This window comes from Cavia porcellus, unplaced genomic scaffold, assembly GCF_034190915.1.
Source record: "Cavia porcellus strain 051 isolate PalLab524CR breed Dunkin Hartley unplaced genomic scaffold, mCavPor4.1 scaffold_14, whole genome shotgun sequence".
Lineage (NCBI taxonomy): Eukaryota > Metazoa > Chordata > Mammalia > Rodentia > Caviidae > Cavia > Cavia porcellus.
The window spans coordinates 27,890,395-27,912,623 of record NW_026947497.1 but is presented as its reverse complement, the minus strand read 5'-3'; the positions used below and the strand labels follow the sequence as shown (position 1 = coordinate 27,912,623).

Sequence of the window (22,229 nt, the reverse complement as noted above, 5' to 3'; positions counted from 1 at the left end):
TTGAATACAAGCTCCCAATTAACATTTGGTTCTGTCATATACAGATTCTGCTCCTACAGTATAAGGTACAAAATTAATTGCTATCATAGTTTGTTGTTTCTAATCTGTGCTTGATGCTGTTATTTTTGCTAAATATACTTCTTTAGCTAAGATGTCATATCTATTGTAGCCAGTTCCTTTTCTTTCTGTAACAATACTGTGAAGCTGTGGATTAATAACCTTATCACAACCCAGCACCAAAGAACTCGATAGTGAGCCAAACAGGTACCAACAAGTCACTCTTAATTAGCTAGGAATGTAGGATTTTGGGACAGACACAAGTCAAGAACTTTCTACATATAGAAGACAACTGTGAGGAATGTCTATTTCTTAGAAATTACTTGATATTAGAGATATAGATACATACTACAAAAACTTACAAAGATCAACACATAAAACAAAATAAAAACATTTTAAATAGAGAATGAAAGGATAAAGGAACAAAATGCAACTTAAGGCCTCCCGCCTGACCACAAGAAGGTAAGGAAGCAATAAGATAGTAGAAAATGGGAGATACACATCTGAAATTTCTTAAATAATAGCATCTGAGGTACAAATTTGTGAGGCTATAGAGGAAAACAAATCAGAAATAATCTCAGGTAAAAAAATAAATGTAAACATTTATAAAGGAATTGCTCAGCAAATATAGAGTAGAGATGGACTAAAATAGATGATACTAAGAGAAAGGAAACCATGAATGATAAACATAAGAAAGAAATAGAATGCATGAAATGTATTCAAACAGATATCCACAAATTCGAAAATTCTATTGAAAATTGGCAAGACTACTTGAGCTAAACTGGAGACAGACTTTCAGAGCTTGAACAGGATTTCAGCTAATGACCACAAAAGGAAAGATCTCCTGAAAATAAGAAACGATCAGGAAATAACAATTCAGCACTGCAAGAAAACACACACAAAAAATTAAGAATATCTTTATCAATGAAAAAGGAGTTAACACAAATGACATAAAAAACTACTTATTGAAATAATAGCAAAAAATTTCCTAAACATGGAAAAAGAATGTGACATATAATTAAGTGAAGCCTAAAAACCTCCAACTATTCACAACTAAAATAAATCTACTCCCAGACATACAATAATCAGAATCCTAGAATTGCAGTACAAAAACAATATTAAATTATGGCCAAATTCTCAACAGAAACTCTCAAGTCAGGAAGAACTTAAGAGTGAAATATTTCAAGTCCTGAAAGAAAACAACTGTCAGTTTTTCAAAATTAATGGAGAAATAATGGAGAAACATGACAAAGAACAATGGAAGAAAATCATGACTGCCAAATTAGTCCTACAAAGAACACTGAAAGTTATTCTAGACAGAGATAAAAATGACCACAATTCTAAGGACAGCATCAGAAAACACACACACACACACACACACACACACACACACACGAAACAAACAATGGAACAATTACATGACAAAAATAAGCCAATACATATCAGTTATAACTGTCAATGTAAATGACCTGAATTCACCAATCAAAAGAAATAGATTGAAAGAATGGATCAAGAAATGAGATCCAACAACATACTATCTACAAGAAACACATTTAACTTAAAAGGCAGCTCATAGACTGAAAGTCAAAAAATGGAAAACAATACCCTAAGTGACAGGAACCCAGAAAAAAGCAGGGGTAGTGATTCTGTTTACAGACCATGTGAACATCACACCAAAATGATCAAAAGAGACAAAGAATGTTACATACTTCTTAGGGGAAAAATTCAACAGGAAAAGAAAAGAATCATGAATATGCTGCACCAAAGCGAGGGACACCTAACTATATAAGACAAATATCAACACAAAATAACACAGACACAAATTAACATGGACAGGAAAAATCAAATATGCAGTAGTACAATTGTAAGGGGGACTTTGATACATCATTGTCACAAAAAAAAAAAAAATCAGCAAAGAAATAACATAACTAAACCAAACCTGTGTACAAACATTCTTAGTTGATGCTTTCAGAGTGTTCTACCCAACAACATCAGAATACACATTCTTCTCAGATGCACATAAAGACGTTCCCTAAAATATACCATATACTAGCCCACAGATCATGCTATAGCAAATGCAAAGGGATTGAAATTATATCATGCATATTATCTCAATATAGTGCAATGAAATTGGAAATTATTGGCAAAAGAAACTGCAAAATTCCATAAACACATTGAAATTTCAGACACTCTTGAAAAACCAAAGGATAACAGATGAAATTAAAGGAGAAATTAAAGAATAACTATAAGCAAAAAAATGCCTAAAAAGGAAATAATTTTTATTATTAAAATATTATAATTAATCTCAATTAAAAATACTAGGAAAACATATTGATACAGAAAGATTAAATGTGCTTAAAAGTTTTTCATTTATGGTGCTTCTGAAGGATTAACCTTGATTTTTTCCCCACAAGGTGTTGATTATTTAGGAAATCTTTGGACTAATTAAATCTGTTAGCATGGATATGTGTTTTCACAAATGTCTTAAAGTCCTCAAACTTACAGAGTGACAGTGTACCTCAACACCAGTCCCATTTCTTCTTCAGCTGCCTCACACAAGGCCATATTCAATAAGTTTTTGATTTTCTGAGAAACATTAATTTTTACTTTAATCACAGAACATTTTTCTTTTAGAAAAGAGAGTAAGCTGTAAATGAAGAATTTGTAGGGAAAACGAAATGACGTGATCTCATTAAGCTCAATGGGATTCAGGACTGTAAATGAGAGCAAAACCTCAAAGAGAAGGAAGATTCTATCTATGTTTGCTTGTCTTTGACTTCAAAACTCTGACTCAGGAACAAGAAGGAGTGAAGTTGAATTTTTTCTGCAGGTCTACAAATGAAGTCTGTGGGAGCAAATTATGATGGTAGACTTGAGTTCCCAAAGAAATTCTGTTATAGCCATTTTTCCATGAATAGACATTAAACTTCTACTTAGATTTGAAATCATTTCAGCATCAACATTTCTGTATACATGAAATTAGATTCATGTGACTGATTCCCATTGATAGCGCTGTTTGAACTACTCTTCCAAAAATCTAAAGTAAAACACTCAAAGAGGTGTATTAAAAAATTTCCAACATACTCTGTTATTGGTGATAGTCATAGTTAGGATACATTTTCCAAACAACTTTAGATTTTATTCTATATAATAGTGAAATAAACATTATTGTTTATATATATTGGGTAGCTATCATTGAAACTTTTTCATATGTATATTAATAATCTGAATTTTCTTCTTAGTAAGATATTTCTTTGTGTACATATTATTTTACTGCCTACTGGATGTGTTTGATCAATTTCAACATAATTAAAAGTGAACCTTCTTTCTGATGTATTTATTCTTCACTTAAGATTTACTTAACGAATTTTTGAACAATTGTTATATAATCATCCTGAATAATGGATGAAGACAGTAACTTTCAAATAGGAGTGATTGTTCCCTGGTGCCAGTTTCATTTGGCAATGTCTATTTGGCCCCACTGAAAAATGGGAGTGTGCTGCAGGCATCTAGTTGACAGTGGATGGGAATGTGAAACATACACAGTGTGACTCCAACACAAAGAATGGTTCAGCTTAAGGTGTCAAGGTCAAGAAACACTGAATGAAGGGTAATGGACATTTTTCCAAGCCAATAAATATGATACGTGAAATTTTATTTGCATAAAAGGGAAAGCTAAGGCAGAAAAGGCAAGAGAAGAAAGTAAATAGTATAAAGTACAGTTTCTGTTAGAATTTTGAGCTAAATTAGTATCAGAACTTTTGTTTCTAGTGTGTTTTCATCGCAACTTAAATGAATGATTTGCTGATTCAATCAGAGTCATTTTATAAATCACTCATTTGTTATAACTCCAATTTTTTCTTTTCTTTTTGATTGCTTTTAATTCTATAATATTTCTTTCAGTTCATAAATTGTAACAATATTTTCATTAAATTCAAATCCAATCTAATCCATATAATATAATGAGAGTGTCATTTAACATTTAATGTACCAAAATGTATACACTCAGGTATCTTCTGTCATTATATTTAAGCCCTATTTGATGGTTGTCTAACCATTTTATAATTTCACTGCATGGTTTCCAGATATTTATTTTTAAACATGGGCATATTTTCGTTGCCATTATAGAATTAGTTACCTATATACCTTTTTGAGAAGTAATTGATATTATAAACTTAGAATGTAGGCATGATGAAGTACTGATCTCCCATCTAGAAAGATAAGCTTGAGAAATTTGTAGGAGAAGAAATACATCCTAAGATCATAATACTTAGAGAAATAAATCAGATGTACAATCTTAATTATCTCACGGTTTCTCCAAAGAGAGAAACCCAAATTATAAATGAAGAGTAAAATTAAAAAAAAGGCAAAAAGGGGAGATAGATCTTTCTCAAATGGTAAGAGGATCAAACATGGAGAGAGAGGCAGAGAAGGGACAAAAGAGAAGGAAAGGGGCTGAGATGTGTTAAGTGAACACACCAGTTCTACACAGAGAGGCAAACACTATGCATTGCCAACATGTATAATTAAAAAAAAGGAACATAGGATTTTCTTTAATCTTGATGTCTTTAAAAGTATCGATGTTAGGTTTGTCCTTTTGTTTTATTTTCTTTGTTTTGTTTTGAGTCTTGTTTTTCTCAAATATACAGCTGTATTAGCCACAAAAATAATTTGTGTTTTTCTGCTCTCTGTTTCTTTTACAGTCTTCAAGAAAGTGTCACAGAAAAATGCGAAGAGCCTTGCACTCTGGAGCTTTGATGTTAATCAAATGCATTTTTGAACAACAAACTGGAAATGGAGTGGGTAGCTAATTTTTTTTTATCTGATACAAGTAGTTCTATTTTTCTCTTTTTATTTAATTTAACAAAGATATCTATAAACTTTAGTTTACTGATATTAATATATTTGTTAGCACAAATTTATTCTGGAGTTTCTAGAAAAAATATATTTATAGTAATGGATCTTTTTAAATTCATTATTGGGCTTCTCTTGGTAATATTTAATGCAGCTTTTGATGCATATTCAAAAAATCTAAGATTTTCTGCCTACTATGTATCAAGTTTGACAGTAAAAATTCTAAATTCCCTCATTGATTTGATAAGAGTGTTACGTTTTTTCCAATGGTCTAGATAATTGAAATGACATTAAGCTTATCAGTTCTATAAAATTTAGTCCTGAACAATTAGACCATAATGTCATTTATAATGGTAGATTTCTAGTCTTGTTTATAATTGGTTCTCCAATAGTTTTTTTTTTTTTTTTTTTTTTTTTTTTTTTTTTTTTTTTTTTTTTTTTAACCAGGAATTGAACTTTTTCTTGCGTTACTTTTAGTAAATTGTATTTTTATTTTTAGCAATCCATTTTCATTATTTTATTGATCAGCATATATAATGCTTTACCCTCAGAACAATTACATACTGCTGAAAAATGCCTACCATTGTTTAATTCCTACTGTTGAATCAATCACTAACAAGGCACAAAGTAAGACATATCTACAATTTAGAGTTACTTGGTACAGGTTCTAATAATAGCTGTTTTTGCAATCAATTGTTTTGCTATTGTACCACCTTGCAAAGTCATAAGTAAGTGTTCAAAGAAAGCATCTCATTTTCCAAATGGCTCTATGTTGCAGCTAGGAGAATTCCGTTTCTTTTCCCTGAAGATACTATCATACTTTTCTTGCCTGCCATGACTACACAAAGGGACACTTTCAAATATATAACCTGAGGATCTTTTCAGAGAAAATATAAAATGGAACATGCTATTATTACTAAGTGCTGTTATTTTATCATTGTCATCAATATAGTCACCTTTCAAATATGAATAACTTCACATAAAAGTTTTCTTGAATCATAATAGGCACAATTATTGCTTTGTAGTGATCTGTCTGTTATGGAATATAGCTGATAATTATCACTCTGTAATAAAATGCCATTTCCTCACACATTATCTCTTTTGAAACCTCTGGGTATGACAGAACACAGTAAAAACTATATTTCACTGCTGATATTAAAATCATGACAATTCTGAAATGTACAAAAAATATAGTTTTACCACAGCTACTGCTCAAAATTATTGTCTTTAGTTGGAGAGTTTTTGTTAGGCTTACTAGTAATTCTCTAGATACAAGAAAATATTACCAGACAATAATTGTCAGAAAATAATTTATCACCTTTAATTCATATCCTTTTTTGTAATACCACATTAATTTAAATATGGAAACACATTTAACAATAAAAATTATCTTTTTTGACTAATGGAGCTGTCAAGAACTCAATCCAGTTCAATAATACACGGACTACAATTCTTTCGAAAGGCATTCATTCAGCATGGCAGTCAGTTTACACATAGTCAAATGAGGTCATTAATACTGGGTTTTTGAATCTTCAGTGGTGCTTTACTGAGGTTACTAAGTGTAATCATTAATTGCAATTGTCACCTGGATAAAAAGACAACTAAAAGTTAGTAAAACCTCCTTCTGGATGTGAGTAGACAGGCCATGGAATCCAGACCTTAGGAACTATACATAGTTCCAAGCCCTTTCTTCTCTGTCCCTTATTACAACTAACAGTGCATTCCCAATACCATGAAATGAGCTTTGTGCCATTACACACTTTCTCTGTGATATTTCATGTTTGGAGGCAGGTGACCAAGGACTGAATCCTCTGAAACTATGGCACAAATAAAACATCCTCCAGGTTGTAGTTTTCAAATATATTGTCTGGCAACATGTAAACTGACCAATATAACAATTTAGAATGTGAGGACCAAATTAAAGGACTTCATTAGACAAAAAGCAAAAGAAATTAAAAATGCCAACCCAAGCGATTACTATATGAAAGTTTAATCCTAAAATAATATGTGTAATGGAAGAAGAACTACAGTGTATAATTAAAAAGAACTTCTAGAATCAAAGGAATCGAAATTAAATAAAATTTCTAAACAAAGAAATGAAGTTATAATAATTAACCAAAAAAAAAATTGAAATTACTAACAGTTGTTAAATAATTACATGGTATTTTAAATATTTTATATAGGATTTTTAAACCTTTGAAGTAATGTGGCAATGATATTATAAGGTTTGCATTAAAATTGAGCTATCTGATGTTTAATAAAAGAAGAATAAATAAAATCATAGTTATTGTGTCTCCAGATTATCCCTTTTCAATTACATTGAGGATCTTTTCAATTACATTTTCAATTATCCCTTTTCAATTACATTTTCAATTACATTGAGGACCTATTTCCTTATCTACAAATATTAATATTCTACAATCTGCATACGTACCGCTACAGGATCAATGTATCTTTTCATTATTTATCCAGCAATCAAACTTACAGGTATGGGTTATCATCCTTATTATGCAGACATATAAGGTAAGCTCCAGGCAGAATCATTGCTTTTCAGATTCATCCAATTTATACTCCACCACATCAAACAACAGTATCTCTGAATATCATAAGTTCTTACTGCTTTTTAATAGAAATTGGTTTCAATACAAATGGATTTGTGTAGCAAGATTTGATAAACATGTAAAGAAAGAATATTAAAGCTTATTATGTCTTTGATTTTTATTATTGTCAATAAAATTAAAATAAATATTATCTACTTTGGAGTAAAACTGAAATTTCTAAATAAAAAAAAATGTGCAAAAATACTTAAATCCATTGGATACAGAAAATAAATGCTATTTTTCTCAACCTTAGTATATTATATTCATTAAAAATCCATCAAACAAAAGAATAAAAGAGAACTTCAGGGGAAATAAAATATAAAGCTAAAGTTCATAAAAGTCACCAATTGTCCACACGGAACAACAAATGAGTTTAAGAAAATATGGAAAACATCTGCCAGAGTGTTTTAAACATTTTAGGTGATAAATAATGATAATGATGATAATAATACTTTATAAGAACTGAGCTTTGGAGTAGTCCAAGGTGATGCTATTCTCAACCTGAGGTATTTTTGGCCAACTGCTCTGGTCAGGATGCTAGAGCTAAGCTTTCTTGTTGGTCTTTTTTCATCATGCTCTACACATACAAATTTAGAGAGAGAGATACATGGACCATACACAATATTTTTTTAAAAATGTATGTAGATGTACATATATATTTATATATACACATATACATACACAAAATATAAATACATATTTTCATATATCTAGGGTACTAGCAATCAATTATTTCATTATTCAAAAATTGGACTGTTGTTATTAAAGAAAAGGCTTATCAGACACTGGAAACTATATAAGTTAAAAAATAAAAATTGAGAGATTTCAGTTAAAAAAGATCTTTAGAAGAAAATAAACATGCATGGTAGAGTTAAGGGACAATCAATCTGGTCATAATTATATGAAATAATAAAACTTTCTAAGTCTTGATAGGGAATGATTTAAGCTAGAAATATAAAACAAAAGAAATGCTTCCATCAGTGATAGAGCAGCCTCTGAATAATTTATAGGGGCTTTTTTTTTAAAGGAACTAAGTCATTATTTTCAAACATATCAGCATAGATTATCAGCTTTGTGCACTTGTACAAAATTGCCACATTGTATTTATTATTGTGATTTGTAATTTCATTGCCATTCAGGGACATTTTTATGAACTAACTGTCTTCCAGAAGGTCACTTTGGAGAATTCAGAATTATACTAGAAAATCTCTTTATGTTCCTAACATGAATTTTTGGCAAAGGCTTGTGAGCTTCAAAACAATATTTATTATCACAGTTCTGTTTACATAAACTAAAATATTAAATATTTCTTTTTATTATTATGTGTTTCACAATAATTTTTTCATAATGAAAATGAAGTAAAATCTATCTATTGTCAATAATACAGTCAATGTGTTTTATTTCATTCTAAAGTCATATTTTCATTTTCCAGTTAGTTAATTTAAATAAAATCACAGGTATTTGGTCATTGCATAAGGAATATGATTTTACACAGAATTTATTCCAAATATTATTTTAAATTATTCTGTTTCTGTGGGAGAATAATATTTAGGAATTTAAAATTTAGGATTTTAAAATGTAGAATTTAATATTACATACTTTTTATATGTGTGGGTATATAGGTATTTGTTTTCCAATATATAATTTTAATTTTACTAGCACAAATATAACAAAAATTGAAGACAATTTCTACAATACTAGATGAATGATAGGCTATAATCCATTGATCTTTCTATGTAATTCAGGAACAATTTTATCTAAAAGTGCGTTTGTATTTTATTATAATTTCATGAGTTCACAGAGTGCCTTGACTCTGAAGATTGACTTTTAAATTGAACTCTCAATTTTTAGTCTTCTGAATTCTTAATACATTTCACAGTACTATCACCATCAATCACTGCTGTTTCTTTTTTTGTTACTCATATGCAAGCCGTCCTAAAAAGCACAGATATCTGGCAAAGTATGTAATGAGAAATACTCTTTATTGAGAGCCATGATGGTCTAATCACTAGTTTGTATAAGTATAGTACCATCAATTGTGTTTCTTAAGCATTTATCATTTCAAATAATACAGAAAATGTATTCATTCATTTGCCACAGCTCACTGAAGCAAAATGTTGATTCAAACAATATATCAGATCGACAGAATAAAAAAATGAAATGTCATGTTTTTATTACAATTTGTTTAGTTATAAATTAATATATTTTATATTGACTTTTTCTTTTCTTATTACAAGAGATTTTATTAAAGCACAAATAATTTCTTGAAACCAGGAAAGTGATCTTAGCTTCTCTATGTTGCTATATTTTTATACAGACTTTCTATACTGTGTCTAATAGTTTCTCTATATGCTTGTATCTAAGATTGTCCAATTAATATCTAGAAACTTAGGATCTACTATACACTATCTCACTCATTTTATAGAAATGAACATTGAGGTAACACTTTTCTAAATTTTTTAGTCAAAAATAATTTTTGGTGTATCAAAAGATTTTCACCAAAAATATATTCTTTGCAAATTATTAATTCCTAAAACCTTCAGGGGATCATTTAAAATATTCAGAATCTTCATGTTTTGCATAGTATTAGAGAGCATTTCATAGAGTGTCATTGTTATGGTTTGTGTCTTGATGCTCCTACAAAAACTCATGCAGTCATGGGAGCAGGCTTCTATAGTTTGTGACTGTTTCATGGTCCAGTGCTGGGATTACGAGTGCACGGTGCACCTAAGTTGATGTGGCCTACAAACAGTACAAGCGACAGTAATATTCTCTCATGTCCTCCTCCCTTTTTGTTCTCGTTGCTTTTGCTGTCTTCTACCACCATGAACTGTTGCCTTCGGCCTTGAGCCATTCTGTCTTGGAGCCAGCTGTTTACAGACAGAAACCTCTACAACTGTGAGCTAAATTAACCTTTCCTTCGCTAATTTTGGATGTTGAGCATTTTGTCTTAGCAATGAGAGAAAAGTAACTAACATAGAATTTGTTACCAGTGAAGTGGGATTGTTGCTGCGACAATAACTGAACATGTGGTCCAAGAGCCTTTGGAAATGGCTTGTGGGAAGAGTTTGAGAAGGTCTGGAGATGTAGCCTGAATGCGGAGAGCTGGAACAGCTTAGGCTCTTGTGTGTGGAAGATTCTAGTAAGATTCAGAAGACCAGAAGGCTAAGAGAAACTGTGCCAATAAACACTAGGCTAGGGAGGATTTTGCTGAGAAGAAGGACTGCATTGGATATTGGAATCCAGATGATATATTTTATGGGTCCTCTGAAAGTTTATCTACATTATTACTCCTGTCCGGTGACTTTTCTTGAGACTGAGATTAAAGACAGTGGAATAATTAATTTGGCTAAAGACATTTCAAGGCTGTCAAATGTTGAGGTGGTGGTGTAACTATTGTTGGGAGCTTTTAGCTAAATTTATGTTGAGAATCAAGAGCAAAGAGCCCAACAGGATGATTTAAAACATTGTGAGCTTGGCCAGAAAAGGAGGCTCAAAAAGAAAAGGAAAGCTGTGGACTGCAAAGATAGAGTTGAGGAAATCTCAATTGCTGAGAAGAAACAGGATAATAGAATACATGGCCTGAAGTCATTATGAAAAGCAGCAGTCTTGAACCTTTGCAGCCTTTAAACCGCAAAGATTAAAACATTTGCTTTGAGGCAAAAGCTGCAAAGTGTCATATTCCAGAATGGAAAAAGCCACCACAAGTTCCAGAATGGTAGCAGTGAAAAGAATGCATTCCTCAGAATTGGATGCAGAATGCCCCACCCGATGCTTACAGCCGAGAGAGAAGGGAGCCAGGCTATTACTATAACTTGCAGCAGACCTCAGCATCATCCACATGGTGCTGGTTTTAGGTGCATATAAAATGCAAGAATTCTGTGGTTAAAAAGGCTTCCACCCCAATTTCAGAAGGCCTGGGAGGCCAGGTACTGTGCCCCTGGGAGGACAGGGTATGAACCTGTGTGGGTAAAGGCTTATTAGAGACCACAGAACTTTGGTAAGCCAGGATAATGGGTCATCTAAGGAAAACTACAAGGATTGAACAATTTCTTCACTGACACAGAGGTTTGAATAACTCTATTTGTAGTGAAGAATCTGCCCAAGCATTTTAAAATTCTAGATGGCTACCTTTGATACTTCTTTAGAAATGCAAGAGTGAGAGGAAAGACCAACTTTTAAGATGTACAGTGAAGAGTGAATGTTTGGATTACTGATAAATGATTAACTAGAATGCTCAAGTTGTAGAATCTGGATAAATTTTTTAATTTCCTGACTCACAGTATGGGAGGCCAATTTAAGGGCCATTATAGTGACAATCTGAGTTATATTTAATACAAATTGTGTAAGCTAGACCATCCCCAAGTAAAATAGTTTTGCAAATGATTTGATATCAAATTACTTTGTTTGCAAATGACTTATTTGTAATTTGTCTGTGGACCTCACCAAAACAAGAAAGAATCCTTGCAGAGGAAACATTACATCTGATAACTAACTAAATACATTAATTTTAATTAGTTCCAAATGCAGCACCTAACATAAGCTTTGGCAATATGTGAAGTGCAGCAGGATTTACCATATTGCCACTTTGGTATTACAGTTTGTACCCCACAATGCTTTTCAACTGGGGAGGCTTTTCTCACTGCCTGAAGTTTTTTTTCAGTATATTTTCCATGTTCATGCCATCTCCAAATTCCTGGGGGTACTTACTGCTCTTCCAGATTCCTTCTCAACACTTCACACACATGGCCCACTCAGGAGCATACTGCATGGCCTTCCACATCTTCTAAAAATGGATAAAAGTCTACAATCCCATGAGCATCACATTCTGCATGCCATGTGAATGATGTGAAGATCTGTTGTGATCTAGAGCAGTGGCCAGGTTCTCATACATCACATCTGTAAATACCTACCTAGATATCTGAGCCCTGGGAAACATTTTGCTATTCAGTACAGAAAGAGGAGTTAGTCTTCGGGATACCTTTTTAAATGAGAGTGTTACATTTTTCGGCTCTTCAGTGCATACAACGTGGGTGAATCTTGGGATATCCTCAATCTATACTTTCTGTAGTTCTTATGCAGATTTCTTGGCTCCTTTTTAAAGTTAATATTTTCTACAGCCTTGCTTATCCTGCACAAATCTCACATATCCTTTTCTTCAGATCATGTTTCACATCATTTGTGTCTGGTGTTTGCTGCTGATTTTCAATGTGGATCTGAATAGGAGTCCAAAGACTGTGCTTCTAACTGAACACTGGGCTGCCTTACCTTTCCTCTGCCAGATTAACCTGTCCTCTGCTTTTAACCTTGGTCTTTTACAAACACTATGGTCATGAAGAACATGTAGGGTAATAATTTGCCAAAGTATACCACACATGAATTCAACTGTCAGTGGAGTAGTTGCTCTCAGTTGAGACCTCTTTTTATAGAATTTATTTATTTATTTATTTAAACTAATAACCTTGTTCTTGCTAGTCTGGCATCCTGCCACTGAGCTGTATCTCCAGCCTCAGTTAAGACTTTTGAGCCTGTTCTTTACCATCAGAATTACTGGCTTCTCTCTGATGTTAACTCAAATCACCTCCCATCAAGCTTAGCTAAAAGCATTCCATTGTTTGTGTAACTTGCTTTTCTAAAGTACTTCGAAGTACTCCAGGGAGCCACTTACAGAGGTTGGTTTTTCAGCTTTTCTAAGCAATAGAATACTTAAGTGATAAATGTTTAAATCTGTTCTGTATTGTTTATTCTCTAAGTGTTCTAAATAGTTCTCCAAAGCCATCCAAAGTATACAAGAAATTAATGCTTCCAACAGAATCTTCTTCCTTTATATTCATAAGTTAAATTCTCTGTCTTAATATTTCAAAATCTGTATCATACTGGAATTTCTTCCGTTATCTTTTTGTCCCTGTAATATTTCTTTCTTTCCTGGTTAGTGCATCTTGTAACTTTATGAAAAGCCACACAGTATGATTGATAGTAACTTAGATATATAATATTTTATGAGATTTTATGTTACGCTGGATGGTAGCTGAAATTTTTTTTTTTTTTTCTGAAACTATAAGTGGTGGAGGCTTCCGTTTCCCCTAACATCATGGGTTCACACTACTGCTGTCCTTCTTTGTTCCCTTTAGTTTCTCTGATGGACTCTTTGTGCCTCTTTCAGCTACAATTCACTGTCATTATCCTGGATACTAAACTCCTACTAATATATCAATAAAGCATCAGAAAGGAAGCATTCTGTTATCCTATGATTATGTCTCAATTTTTCACTGTTCTTGGTATCCTGATCCAACCTTTGTGCATGGCCTTCATAAGTATTTCTTAGCTTTATTTTTCAGGTGAGATTGGAAGAATAAAATGGACTGGCAAGGTATAACTTCCTTTCCCTTCAAGGGAAATAGAGCACACTGAAAGCCTTTCTCTTGGAATGGAGGTCTTTGTTATGGAGAATGTGAGTAATTACACAGCCTTTATTTTTCTCCTCCAACTGCAAGGAATACCAGCCACATTTCTGAATTTTTTCCATAATGAGAGAACAGTGTGTTCCTTAGTTAAACTCATCAACTTCTAGGGCCCTGTGAATTAGGCTACATCTTAGTTGTCAATCTCTGTAGTGTCATTTTCCTAGATTTAAGGTTGCCAGTATACCTTATCACCTCCGTTCTCTCAAAGTTCAATGACAACGTTTGGTTTTCTGTTTCCTCGTTTTCTTCCTGTGTGGTTGCAGTGACAGCATCTAATTCCTTTAATTTGATGCTACTTTTAAAACTCACATATCCAAAATTTATTCAACAGTTCTGTCCATTAAAATTTTGTCTGATTTCTGAAATTTGCTGTGCATTTGCCACCTTTGAACTCTGCCCATCTCATTTCAACTGGAATCTTTCCAACATAAGTAAAACAGCATTTCCATTCTGATTTATGACTGACTTAAAAATTTTAAACTTTTTAAGCCAACTTTATAATACACACAAACACACACACACACATATCTACACCATACATACAATATACACACATATAATATATACACTATATAGAGAGAGATAGTAATAAAATCCTTATGATTTTGACATCTTCATTACCTTTCTTGCTGAAGCCTCTATCATAGTTACCTGAATTCTTGCAAGAACTTAGTAATAAGCCTCTGCTACTGACTTTGCCTACCTAGAGACTACTTTCAAAACAAGATATATAGTAAACCATATTAACATGAGCCAGGTTTTATTAGTATAATTTTCAACACTTTAGTTTTCATTGTTTCACCATTAACATAATATTTAAACAATTTTTGTCTATTCTAGAATAGCTGAAGTATACAAACACGGTCATATTTATATATGGGTTTCCACTTAAAATGCATACTGTTTAGGATGTAGCTCAAAGGTAGTGTTCATTGCCACACCAGGGCACAGATAATAATTAAATAAATAATAGATCTAGGGTTAAATTAATCTGAACTTTTGATCTTGTCATTATGCTTTTATTTTAAAGAGACGAAACTATTTCAAAGTAAGATAATAGGAGAGTAACAAGAATTAACACATGGCATATTATTATCTTCAAAAGTATAGTTACCTAGAGGAGAAGATATAGTCATGAAAAATTGTACAAAAATTAAGCATAAACCTTTCTTTTCAAGCAACTAAGAGAAACTAGCTACATATATGTGTGTGTGTGTGTGTGTGTGTGTGCGCACGCACGCGTGTGTGTGTGTATACCCTTTTCCCTTCTTTTCTCCTTTTCCCCATCCATTTCTCTTTCCTTTTGAACAGTTTCTCCCCATTTTACAGTATGTATTGTACATTTTGGGTCTTGTTTACTCACTCCGTTTCTGACACTAATGAGACAGTATGCTGTTTACGTATTTGGGTCTGATTTATTTTGTTTATAGGCATCATCGTGAGTGTATTCATTTACTTAAAATGGTTTCCAGTTTAACCTTCTTTTTGGTTGAGTAGTACTCCATTGTATAAAAATACCATATCTTTTTTATCTATTCCTCATCAATGGACATTTGGTTTGTTTCCAAGATTTAGATGTTACAAATTATGTAGCTATGAGCATGGATCCATATATATCACTCTTGTACAATGGTTTTAATTATTCTGGAAAACTACTCAGAAGCGGAATAGTTGGATAAAATGGATCTCAAATTACAGTTTTATGAGTGATATCCACATTGATTTCCACAGTGGTTGTACCTGTATTCACTGCGAATACTATGATAAAATTAACATAGCATTAGAAAAATCAAAGAAATAAAAAAAAAAAAAAACAGACATGATGATCAGTAGAACAAAATATAAAACACATTCAATTCCAAATGATCTCTCAATTACCTATTTTTAATCAAATATGTTCACTGGAATTAAGATCATTTCTTTAATAAATGGTGATGAAAAAACTAACTTTCCTCAAGGCAAAGATTAAAACTAGGCTCATATCTATAACCATATATTAAATTAGAGTCAAAGTGGATCAAAGATTTAAATACTAAAGCAGAAACTCTAATTTTGCTGGAATAGAAAATAGATAGAAATCTTGAGGACAGAATATAGTCAGAGTCTTCAGGAACAAAACCCACACCATAGGGAGATAATGTAAACAAGTGTGATCTTATATCATTAAAAAACTTTTACATAATAAATCACCAACAGAGACAACACACAGAGTAGAAAAATTGCATCCAGCTGTCCCTCAGACAAAGGACTTATATCTAGATCACATAAAGAATTGAAAAAAAAAAATCAAAGTTCCCAAATTCAATGACTCAATCCAAAAATAGGCATCAAAGATGAATATACTCCTCTCAGATGTACAGATGCAAATGACAGGTAAATATATGAAAAAAATGTTCAACATCATTGGTCATTCAAGAGATGCAAATTAAAACAACACTGAGATTCCATATCACTTGAGAAAAAATTATTATGAACAAGAAATTAACCAGTAACAAGTGTTTGAGGGGCGGTGGGGGTAAAAGTAATCCTTACTATTGAATATAAAGAAAAATATATTTTAATGGATGAAAACTTAGAGGAATAAAAATACCATTTATTGTTTTCTTCTACTTTATTTTTCACTCTAGAGTACATTTGTGACACCAAATATTTTCACAAAGTACAGAGTTCTTTCTTTTTTTATATACATTGAATTTTAACCTGAAGAAACACCTTTATTTGTTTTAAAAGATGCATGCATTCTGGTAAATACAATATTTTGCTTTGAACATGATCTCAAAATAATAACTGCTTGCCTTTCATTATGCTTTTCTCTATTTCATTGTTTTTTAAATCTCTTACAAACTTTCTCACAGTCATAGAATTTAAGCTCAGACATTTTATCATGTACTTATGTAAATCTCAAATACTTAGCATTTCAAACTTTTCTAAGAACTGAATTTTAATATATAATCACTTCTAAATTAAATTTATAATCAATGAATCATTTCTCTAATAGTAATGATCATTCTTACAATTAGGTTTCTTTTCCTAATTTTCATAATCATGTTATGAGTAGCAGAAAATGTCATAGCTTGTTAGAAACAGTTGGGAAACTGGCTTCGTGACTGATTTCTCATCTTGTGAAATGCAGCAATGTGATCAGGTTCTCATCGTCTTTTCCTGGTTCTCTAAGTGTTGTTGCTGAACACACTTGTAAAATAAGAGGACTCCACAGACTATGAAGAGCACAAAGCATGCAGAAGCAAGTAAAATTCAGAGATTGTTTGAAGTACATTTGAGTGAAAACACCACCATGAAATTAATCAATTCTTTTCTGCTTGTAAAAATAACAGTACTACATTGTGCATTAAAGTAAGTCTTAACAGATTTTGTATTGGGTTCACAATTTCATTTATAGAAGGCAGTCTCAACATTATGCTTAGACTTGAAGCCAGTGGAGAGATTGACTGAATTAAAATTTTGCTTGGATTTTTTTTTACTTGGGTGTCACAAGTGACACCATTAGGAACAACTTTGTTTAGAAATAAAAGTTCAGAAAATGTGAATAGAGGCATTGGTAAGCAATAGGTCTATCAGATACCAGATGTTTCAGAAAGGGGCAATACACAGAGGAAAAATGGACTTAAAAACTGCAGAAACAAATAAAATCAAGGATCCAATTAGCAAACGATTATAGTGCTTTGGACACCAGATAGATAATAAAATAATTATACACAAAAAATCTTCATAGAGTTACAACAGAATCTTAAAAACAGTGAATGTTTCAGAAGTTATCAGAGAGGAAACATGAACCATTGATCAAGATTCATATATCTAGGTTTTAAATTGATATAGTTTTTCAACTATAAGACAAGGAAAAAACTTGGAATAAAATTAGTTTTTGTAGTTTACTCAAATTCTGAGACTTTGTAATTCTCAGAATCTCAAAACATAGAGCTAAACACACTATGGTAGGAAATAAAATGAACTCTGAATTCTGTGTATTATAGTAAAATAAAATAGATCTCATTTGTAAAATAATTATTAAATATAAAATATCATCAAATATAAAAATGAATACTAATTATGGATTCAGGGTTCAAAATTTACGTCAGACTGAAGTTTCAGATAATACAATATGTGAAATGTAATACTGATGGTTTGACTATTGGAGTTCGATCATTATAAACTCATCGAGTCATTCTCCAATAGCATACAAGTGTCCTTCAAGCTTAAACATTTCAAGTTAAATTTATTTGAACAAATAAGTATGGTAATGTTATATTGATATGGTAAAGAGTTGATTCTTTCAATTTCACCTCAAAATCATGAGGTACCTTTCTCTTTGATTGCTCAAACATTATCCAAAATGTGCTTGTGAGGGGATTCAGGAGTACCATTACCATCACTGGAAATGCTTCTGGTGCCAGATAGAAACAGAAAATTTAGATAACCTGTATTTATTTTGGTAATCTTGTTTAGGTTACCAAACAAGAATGTAGGCTGCTTTATAAACCATAACTACCACTTCTATTCAGCAGGTGTCCTAGATGGCAGACTCAGATGTCAGCACAAAATGGGGGTAGAATCTGACCTCTAACAATGCTCCACAATAAGAAATTCATGCACACTTTCCCTTGTTGGAGCCATGTCAGAGAAAGACAGCTAGCACAATCAGATTAACTAAAACACAGATTTATATCATAACATGCAAAATTTCATGTATTGTTACAGAACATGTGCTATACAAATTACCAAAACAAAAATCTAAATTTGAGTAAAACATTCATTGAATATTTGTGTCTTGGATACTTTTCTCTCATTGTTGAGACAAAATATCTGACATTCAAAATTAGGAAAGAGAAGGTTTATTTCTTACAATTTCGGAGGTTTCAGTCCATAGTCAGCTGGCTCCAAAGGCAGGATGGCATGGTGGGGTAGCCTTCTTGGCCACCACAAACAGCAAGATGGAACAGAACAAAAGAGAAAGCAAAGCATTCCCCTTTCTTCCCTTACACTATATGCTGGTTCCACCTTTGGATGGTGCAGCACTGGCACCAGCAATTGCAATGCTAGACAATGAACCAATTGGGAACACCGAATTCAGCCCCACCCATTGTTCCATGAAGCTCGGAGGGGTGGGGTGGGCATTGGAATGCAAACTGTAACAATTGGCTGATATCAAAATGACAAAATTGTCACAAATACCTGACAATGGTATTGAAGTGGTAATCATAAATGTGATTCAAAGACCAGTTATGAGCCAAGTTAAAATATGTAAAAAAAAAAAAATGTTATACTAAAACAAATCAAAGTTTTTAAACAAAATGCAATATTCAAAATAATTTTTTAAAAAGTCAATGAATGGGCTCAACAACAGACAGCACATGGCAAAAAAAAAAATATATATATATATATATATCTGTAACATACAAGCGTGGAAATTACTAAGTACACAAAATGAAGAGAAAACAAACAAAAACAGCTTTAAAAAGGAAAGAAACAACAACTCCAAGAATTGTGGGACCATGTAATCAAAGATTTATCATTTGTGTGATTAGACAATTATGTGGCTTGAAAGAAGCCAGGGACACTAAGATCAAAGGCTAGAAAACTCTTATATTTGTTAAAGCCATACAACATATTTTAAAAACTAAGTGAACCACAAACACAATAAATCCAAAGAAATTTATGCCAAGAATACTCAAACATCTGAACATTAAAGATGAAGCAATGAGATAAGTGAAATAAATAAAAGACAAAATCAAACACTGAGGATATCACCAGTAAAAGAAAAGAAATAGAGATGTAAAATAGAGGACAGCCCTGCTGACTTTCCAAATAGGGTGGTAAGAACATTTTTATTAGCTAAGAAATATCTTTCTTAATTCCTCAATTGAATGCTTTACTTTATTGATATGTTGCAGAGAAGGAAGGGAAAAGAAACAAACACCTATTGTAAAAAGAGTAACCATTCCTTGACTCCTGAGACCTAGAAGCTTTCTTGCCCAGCCAGACCCTCTTTCTGTGTTAATGCAGTGATCATTTAGTTCTAACATACAGAGAAGATGATTTTAAGTGATATAATTTGGAAGTAATTCCAAAAGCCTAGTGAGCCAGCAATCTTGGTTATCAGCACTAAATCATTAAAATATTTAAATATAACAGGTGTTATTCCCAACTAGAATGTGACCCCCCCTCTTGTAATGATTAACTAAATGAAAACAAAACTTAATTGGGAGGCAAGAATTTATGAATCCATAATCCTAGAATTTGTATCCTCTACTTCCATTCCTGCCCCTTACATTCTAGTTTAGGAAATAAACAGAGTTGTTCCACATATGTATACACAATCACACTAAACTCTTAAATTTGGGTAAATATTTTTGATAACTTCACAGCACTGCATTTTGCACAAGGGCCCTAAAAACGTTCTGATCTTCACCTTTATCTGATTGACTTACCCAAATTCACTTTCACAGTGCACCAATATTACTGTTCAGCTGAGAATCACAAGGGTGGTGACCAACACAGGGCAAAAAGTTAAATCACATTCATTTGATTCTAGCTCAGATGGTTGATTTCACTGTAACTTCACAGATGAGTTTTGAAACAAATGTTACACTTTCATCTCTCCTATCAATAGCAGTACAGATGTGGGGAAGGACATAGAAGTAAAAACAGGTTCAGTGTTGGAAAAACTACTACCTATCAAGTTCAATCTTTTCAGCTACTAGACTGAATTTGCTACTTTTAAGGTAACCTTTCAAAACATATCTCAAAGGTAGGCTTATATCAGGAGCAATGTTTATGACACATGTAATTTGGTTCCTTTCCATCACATGTAGCTACTGTTACATTTCTTTCAAACAATTATGTTTCTAGATCTTAACTTTCTTACATGAAAGCAATGGTTTCTTAAGTAGTTTGACTTCAGATCAATGTACTTTCTGATTAAAACAAACGTTTTTTCACACTTACATTTTTCTTTTAATCTGGAAATCTCATAGGAGCCAGAAACAAAAAGGATCCTTTACTATGAAAAACTGACCTGTTTTTTTGTCCCTTCTAATTAAAGACACAAATGCCCTCCATTTTCATCACTGTGGGAAGATGCAGCCAGAAGATAGGTAAGGGGTCTCACTATGGTGATTGTAATCAGGACAAATCTTCCTCATAAGCTTATAATCAACATTATGCAAGGCACTGTAAATGCAAATGACCTCAAGGGCTTAGAGCACAACCAAGACACATGGCTCTGAGCTTACACCTGGTAACAGATGTCAGAAGGGTCAAAGTTGCATGTGGGAGTCTTCTTAGCCCAATTTGTTTTTCCATACACAATGCCACAGCTGAAAGATTTGGATTCATTGGCCTCCAAGATAGACTAGGAAGAAACTTTAAGTTCAACCACTTTGGTAGGAGGTTGCAAACTCACTGAAACATTGCGCAGGCCTACTGAATTATGTCGGAAATTAACACTCAAAGTTCCATTTCCCTGGTCGACATTTTTCCTTGTAATGAGAAGGTTGAGTTTGACAGTTTACAGGTTGAAATTAAATATTTTCTTAAATTTTCTTGTTTTACTATTGGTGTCCATTTAGTTCTTGCTAGTGCCTCCTGAATGTCTGTGACGTTGGTCAGCCAACACCAAAATTTTCTGTGCTGTCTGCATGTGCCATAGACTTAGGCTCTGGAACAGGAGACTGTTTAACCAAGAGGCGCAGAGGACTGAGCATCCTCCCTGCCCAGTTTCCAAGCAGTGTCCTGTGGGTTTTCCCAATTCAGACCCTCTTTACTGACACAAAATAGCAGCTACAGCAAGCCAGGGCAATGGTGAGGGGCAGCCACTGCAGGTGCACAGTGCTGGCTGGTGAGGTGTCTCAGAGCTGCAAGACCTTGTCTGCTTCTCCTGAATCTCCACTCAAAGAGAGCAAAGGACAGTGATGGAGTGCTGCACTTTCCTCTCAGAATCCCACTGCTGTGCTCACCACACTGTGCAGGCCAGGCAGGAAGGCGTGGAGAGGGGAATGCCAGGAGAAGAGTGAGTGAGGAGAAGGGAGGGCATGGGCAGAGGATTGGATTCCTATGAACCCCTCCTGCTAATAAATAAAATTTGACCTGTGAGGCAGTTATAAAACTACGTAAATACTTCTAAGTGTGTGTAGATTGTGTTTATTACTTTTATCTTATTGTTGAGGCAAAATATCTGAAGCCTAAAATTATTGAAGGAAAGGTTTATTTAGCTCACAGTTTGTGGAGGTTTCACTCC

At 32.9% G+C, this 22,229-nt stretch overlaps 1 pseudogene; it reads right to left on the bottom strand.

Moving 5' to 3' along the window:
* Positions 1 to 21,057: 21,057 nt before the first annotated feature.
* LOC100728362 (neurexophilin-2-like) lies at positions 21,058 to 22,025 on the bottom strand (annotated as a pseudogene).
* Positions 22,026 to 22,229: the final 204 nt, after the last annotated feature.